The 7,344-nt window shown below is 39.6% G+C and overlaps 1 non-coding gene across 1 annotated transcript; it reads right to left on the bottom strand.

Annotated features, from left to right (window-relative positions):
- Positions 1–1,271: 1,271 nt before the first annotated feature.
- TRNAE-UUC lies at positions 1,272–1,344 on the bottom strand. The gene has a single exon. It is a non-coding gene; the product is annotated as a tRNA-Glu (tRNA).
- Positions 1,345–7,344: the final 6,000 nt, after the last annotated feature.

Here is a 7,344-nt window from a genome sequence, read left to right as displayed (position 1 = left end):
TCTGGACCTTTCATAAATGTTATGAAATATTTGATGTGATGTGATCTGATGTGAACCGAATTTTGCATCTAAGTTTATTCAGTGACCATTCAGAGACACAATGTTGGGAGCTGGGATTAGAGGCCAGAGTTATAGTGAGACTACTAGTCTGAAGACTTCCACAGAAATTTGTGGAACCTTGTGGATTTCTCTAGGCCATGAAAATTTGCATTCCCACCAGTGGGGAAATAAGCAAAGATCGCCCATATGAGAGCAAACAGAGGTTGTTTACTCAGAGCTTACTATATGGCAAGGGAGTCAGCCAGTATCACTTGTGTTTGGCAGGCGGGGTAGCTCAAAAGCTTTACAATGGAGAAAAGGGATGGCTTCAGGTATTTCCTGATTGGAGGCTGTTGGCCTTGCAAAGGCTGTAGGCCCGAGCTAACTAGAAGTGGGGCATCCTATGTGATTGGTTAAGGGAGCCCGTATATCTTTCTCTGGTTGGTCCTAAATTGGAAGCAGGGGCAAAAATTAGGGAAGCTGGCGGTTATTGACGAAGTCCTGACCGTTTGGGGCCAACTACTGCAGAGGTTGTGGGTTGGCTTTCTAGACTGGTTGCTTCAGAGGTGTGGTTTAACATCTCTGGCTGGTTGCTCCAGTGGTTGTAGGTCATGGCTCTGTTTCTTTATATGATTCTGGCCATTGTCCTTTTGTAGATTCAGCCTCTCACTAGCAATGTATGAGAGTTCCAGTTGCTGTGCGTCTTTGCCAGTACAGCTTAGGGGAGACGGGGTGACTTGTGCCGGGGGAGTGTTGGCCATTCTAGTAGGTGTATAGAAGTATGCCATTGTGCTTTTAATTTACATTTTGCTAATGACTAATTATAATGAGCATTTGTTCATGTCCTTATTTGACACTTGTATATCTTTTTTGGGGAAGTATCTTTTCAAACATTTTTTATTGAGTTTCTTGTTTTCTCATTGTTGTTTTGGGAGTAATTTATATATTCTAGATATAAGACCTTTTAAGGTATGTGATTTGCAAATACTTTCTCCCAACAAGTAAGGTCTCAGGAAGTGAGGATGTCTTTTCATCTCTTAACAGTGTTTTCAGCAGAGAAGAAGTTTTTAATTATGAGGAGGTAAACTTTATTTTTCTCTTTTACAGATTGTGTTTGCCTGTGCCTAACAAAAGGTCATAAAGATTCTCTCCTATGTTTTCTTCTGGAAGTTTTACTCTTTCTTTTTTTTTTTTTTTTTTTTGGCCACACCACGTGGCTCGCAGGATCTTAGTTCCCTGACCAGGGATTGAACCTGGGCCCATGGCAGTGAAAGTGCCAAGTCCTAAGCACTGGACCACCAGGGAATTCCTATTTTTTCACATTTTATATTTAGGTCTGTGATCTATTCCAAGTTAATTTTTGTATGAAGTATGAGGAATGGGCCAAGGTTGATTTTTTTTTTTTTTTTTTTTTTAACCTGTGGATTGCATATGGAAATGGTGTTCCAGCACCTCTTCTTGAAAGGTATTTTTTTCTCAATTGAATTGCCTTTGCATCTTTGCCAAAACTCAGCTAACCATATTTGTGTCTATTTTTGGACAACCTATTTTATTCTATGATCTTATCTTTCAGCCAATACCACACTGACTTGATTACTGCAGCTTAATAGAAAGTCTTGAAATCAAGTAGCATGAGTCTTGAAACTTTGTTCTTCATTCCCAAAACTGTTTTAGCTATTCTATTTCCTTTTTCCTTTTGCTATACGTTTTAGAATCTGCTTATTGATACTGACAAAAATTACTAACAAAAATTTCTGCTGTTTTTTAAAATTGGGATTGCATGAATCTATAGATATATTGAGGAGAATTGATATTTAACATTATTGAGTCTTCCAATCCATGAACAAAGTATATCTCTCCATTTATTTGGTCTGCTTTGATTTCTTTCATTAGTATTCTATAGATTCCAGCATAGAGATCATGTACATATTTTGTTAGATTTATACCTACTAAGTATTTCTTTTTTCTGGTGTGGTTGCAAATTGTTCTTTCTTTTTTTTTTTTTTTTTAATAAGTCTAGTTAACATCCATCACCACACAGCTACATTTCTTTTTCCTTGTGATGAGAGCTTTTTTTTTTTTTTTTAATTTATTTATTTTTATATTTATGGCTGTGTTGGGTCTTCGTTTCTGTGCGAGGGCTTTCTCCATTTGCGGCAAGTGGGGGCCACTCTTCATCGCGGTGCGCGGGCCTCTCACTGTCGCAGCCTCTCTTGTTGCGGAGCACAGGCTCCAGACGCGCAGGCTCAGCAATTGTGGCTCACAGGCCTAGTTGCTCCGTGGCATATGGGATCTTCCCAGACCAGGGCTCGAACCCGTGTCCCCTGCATTGGCAGGCAGATTCTCAACCACTGCACCACCTGGGAAGCCTGCAAATTGTTCTTTCTTATTTCACATTCCAATTGTTCATTGCTACTATATAGACATACAATTAACTTTTGTATATTGATCATGCATCGTGCAGTCTTGAAAGGCATACTTATTAGTTGCAGGGGCTTTTTTGTAGATTCTTTGAATTTTCTATGTAGATAATCATATCGAATGGAAATGAGGACAATTTTATTTCTTCCTTTCCAATCAGTGTATCTTTTATTTATTTTCTTGCATTGTTGCACTGGCTAAAACTTCCAGTGATGTTGAATAGGAGCAGTAAGAATGGACAACTTTCACTTGTGCCTGATGTTGGGGAAAAGCATTCAGTATTTCATGATTAAATATGATGTTAGTTGTAGGTTTTCAACTTCATCAGGTTGAGGAAGTTCCCTTCTATTCATATTTTGCTGATTGTTATCATGAATGGATATCGTCACATGCCTTTTCTTCATGTATTGAGATGATCACATGAATTTTTTTCTTTACTCTTAAGATGGTAAATTTCATTGATTGATTTTCAACTGTATATACCAGCCTTGCATTCCCAGGATGAACTTCTCTTGGATGTGATTATTACATTTTTTACATGCTGCTGAATTCGATTTGATAATGTATTGTTATAGATTTTCCCCTCTGTTCATGGAGGACATTGGTTTGCAGTTTTTCTTTCTTGTTATGTCTTTGAAACTGAGGGCAATCATCAGTTAGATCCATTAAACTTGTAAACTGCCTTCACTGATCAGGCTCACTTTAATTGTTTTTGCAAAAATTTGCATGTCCTCCAAGCATCACGTAGCCTAATCAATAAGGTGTTTGCCCAAGTTGTTTTTTCAGAAACTTGGAGTCAGCTGTGTCCAGTTCCAGCTTGAGCTAGTTAAGACTGATTGGAACTACTGATCCCCTACCTGGGCATGTGTGAATGTCCAATAACCTTTTGAAGTCAGAGGGCCAGGAGCTCCACCCTGAGAACATGCTGTCGCTGCCACTTTCTGGACATGTGTCCCATGAAGAAGCATGTAGGTTCATTGCACCTGCGCAGAACAATTGTTTCACCTTTTTGTTAGCTCCAATCACCTTTCTCCATGCTCCCCATGCTCCCCACCCACCAGCTTTATCCTATAAATACCCTGAGCCTCTTGCATTCAGGGAGGTGGGTTTGAGATTTGTTCTCTTCGTTTGGCTGCCCTGTGAATAAGTCCTTCCTCTGCTGCAAACCTCGGCATCTCAGTGTTTGGCTTGCTGTGCGTCGGAGAACGAACCTGGTTCAACATCTTTACCTGGCTTCAGTAATACGGTAAGGCTGGCCTCATCAAATGAAATGGGAAGTATTCTCCCCTCTTCTGTTTTCCAAAGATATTGTGTAGAACTGGTATTATTTCTCCCCCAAAATGTTTGGTAGCAGAACTGTTTGTACCTGGAGTTTTTGTTGTTGGAAGGTTTTTAACTATAAATTCAATTTCTTTGATATATGTAATATTGTGATTTTTAATAAGAAATATGTATTTGGTCTTCATCCCCATTTCTGGCACAGAGCTTCTAGAACGCTTGGAATTTCCTAAGTGATGAGAGCAATAAGGTGTTTTTTGCTATGTTAATAAGGTGACTTTTTTGGATAGCACCTAAGGATGGGAGCTGGTCGCTGGAGAAGCTGACTATGTAATTAGAGTGTTGGAATTTCTATCCAACTCACTTGACCTCTGGGGAGGGGAGAGGGGCTGGAGGTTGGATCAATCACCAAAGGCTAATGATTTAATCGACTGTGGCTGTTACCAAGCCAAACTTTGCTCACCTGTGTGCAATAAAGCCAGTCCACTGACACCAGGTTGTGGTGAAGGAAAGTGCAGCATTTATTGTTAAGGCCAAACAAGGAGTCCAGGCCACTAATTCTCAAAAGACCCAAACTCCCTGTTGGATTTCAGGGAAGGGTTTTTAAAGATAGGGTAAAGGAGAGGGTTGTGAGATGCATGATCAACTCGTGGACACTCTTCTGACTGGTTGGTGGTGAGGTAATTGGGAGTCAACATCATTAAGCTTCTGGTTCCAACCTGTCTGAGGTCTGTGTGCTTGTGGTCAGCGTGCAGTTAACTTCTTCCACCTGGTGGGGGTTTCAGTATCTGCAAAACGGCTCAAGGATATGCCTCAGAATACTGTCTAGCCCTTGAGGAGGTACTAAAGGTCCTTGACTTTGTTTAATGGGTAAACTATTATTATTTTGTCTTGCTTAACTGTTTTCCTCTGTCTCTGCATTTTCTCACTTCTGATTAAATTTGTTCTTTGGAACTCAGGGAAGGCCTAGGCAGCTAAAGATTTTCTACAAACAAGAGGCAGGTGGAGGACATGGCGGGGGGGGGGGCGGAATCTGTCATGGGAAGACCCCATAAGGTCCTGCTCAGTCACAGTCCCCCCTTTTCTTTGATCCTCCTCAATCTTGAGGGAGAACATGTGTGGGACAAGAAAAGGAATAAAGTTTTGGATAGAGAGGCTAATCATAAACTCGGCAGAGGAACTTGGTTTTAGGGGGACTCAGTTTCATGACTATGTAATGAAGCCTCCATAAAAACCCAAAAGGATCGCGAGAGCTTCCGGGTTAGTGAACACATAGAGATTTGGGGAGAGTGGTACATTCAGAGGGAGCCTGGAAGCTCTGAGCCCTTTCCCCATGCCTTCCCCTATGCATCTCTTCTAGCTGGCTGTTCCTGAGTAATGTCCTTTTACAATAAACCAGTGATCTAGTAAGTAAAATGTTTCTCTGAGTTCTATGAGCCTCTCTAGCAAGTTAATTGAATCCAAGGAGGGCGTCGTTGGAACCTCCCATCTATAGCCAGTTGGTTAGAAGCACAATTGATAACCTGGACTTGCAACTGGCATCTGAAGTGTGTGTGTGTGGGTAGGTGGGTAAGTGTGTGCACACATGTGTGCATGGGGGCGGGGGTGGGGTGCATGGGGGCAGGGGGGTACGTGGGGAGAGGCAGTCTTGTAAGACTGAACTTTCGGGACTTCCCTAGTGGTCCAGTGGTTAGGACTCCACACTTTCACTGCCATAGGCCTGGGTTTAATCCCTGGTCAGGGAACTAAGATCCCACAAGTGTGGCCAAAAAAAAAAAAAAAAAAAGGACTGAACTCTTAACATGTGGGATCTGATGCTATCTCCAGGTAGATAGTGTCAGAATTGTATTGAGTTTTAGGACACCCAGCTAGTGTCGGAGAATTGTCGATATGGAAAAACCCTCCCACCCCCATGCTGGAATTGGGTCCAGAACCCTCTTTAATATAGAACTATTCAAGTTATCTATTTCTTCTTGAGTTTTGGTAGTTCAAGTCTTTCAAGTAGTTAGTCCATTTCATCTGAGTTGTCAAATACATGGTATAATTGTTCATAATATTCCTTTATTATCCTTTTAATGTGAGTAGAGTCTATAGTGATCTCTCCATTTCCATTTCTGATATTGGCAGTTTGTCACTTGTCTCTTTTTCTTGGCCATGACTAGAGGTTTGTTGATTTATTGATCTTTGCAAAGAACCAGCTCTTGGTTTCACTGATTTTTTTTTTCTATTTTTGATTTCACTGATTTCTGCTCTTTATTATTTCCTTCCTTCTGCTTGTTTTGGGTTTAATTTGCTCTTTTTCATTTTCTAAATGCAAAGCTAGATTTTTTTAAATTTGAGAGCTTTCATCTTTTCTAATATAAGTATTTAATGCTACAATTTCCCTTCAGGCACTTGTGACCTGGAGCCATGAGAATCAATTGTGCCCACCTCTTCCCAACCTTGTGTTCAGTGATGTCACCTTGAAATCAGCTGGAGTGGGAGTATTTACACCACAGAAGTCAGAAATACTATGCACTAGGGCATCTTCCCCCTTCCAGAGAGCCTATTATTAAACAGTTACTAGCAACCAATGCCACTAAGCACTGCTCTAATGCCTCATAGAGGTTTTGATATGTTGTATTTTTGTTTCTTTTATTTTCTAATTTCCACTGAGATAGTTTTCCTGACTCATGAACAATTTACAAGTGTGTTTCAATTTCCAAATATTTGGGGGATTTTTCAGATATCTTTCTGTTGCAGATTTCTAGTTTAATTCCATTATGGTCAGAGACGTGCTTTGTATGATTTTCAATTATTTTAAATTTGTTAAGGTTTCTTGCATGGCCCAAAATATAATCCGTCTTGGTGAATTTTCAGTGTGTACATGGAAAATGTTGTTCTGATGCTGTTCTGATGCCTAATTGGCGTGTTCTATAAATGTCAATTAGGTCAAGTTGGTTAATGGTGTTGTTCAGGTCTTCTATATCCTTGCTGACTTTCTGTGTTCTCCTGATTTGCGTGTTCTGTTGATTATGGAGAGGGGAGTAGGTGAAATTTCCAAGTATAATTGTCGATTTGTCCATTTATCTTTTCAGTTGTATCAGTTTTCTCTTCACTGTATTTTGCATCCTTGTTCTTAGGTGCATATACATTTAGGATTGTTACGAATTCATGTTGGGATGACCTTTTTTTTTCATTCTGTAATGTCTCTCTTTTATTCCTGATAACACTGCTTGATGTGAAGTCTAGTTTGTCTAATGTTAATATACCCATTCCATTCATTTTTCAATTGAAGTATAGTTGATTTACGGTATTGTGTTAGTTTCAGGTGTACAACAAAGTGATTCAGTTTTTTTTTTCAGATTATTTTCCATTATAGGTTATTACAAGATATTGAATATAATTCCCTGTGCTATACAGTAAATTTTTGTTGCTTATCTATTTTATGGATAGTAGTTTGGATCTGTTAATCCCATACTCCTAATTTATCCCTCCCCACCTCCCTTTACCCTTTGGTAACCGTAAGTTTGTTTTCTATGTTGTGAGTCTGTTTGTTTTGTATATAGATTCATTTGTATTATTTTTAGGTTCCACATATAAGTGATATCATATAATATTTGTCTT

This window comes from Balaenoptera musculus, chromosome 20 (assembly GCF_009873245.2).
Source record: "Balaenoptera musculus isolate JJ_BM4_2016_0621 chromosome 20, mBalMus1.pri.v3, whole genome shotgun sequence".
Classification (NCBI taxonomy): Eukaryota; Metazoa; Chordata; class Mammalia; order Artiodactyla; family Balaenopteridae; genus Balaenoptera; species Balaenoptera musculus.
The sequence above is the reverse complement of the archived record's forward strand: the minus strand, read 5'-3'. Positions and strand labels throughout refer to the sequence as shown.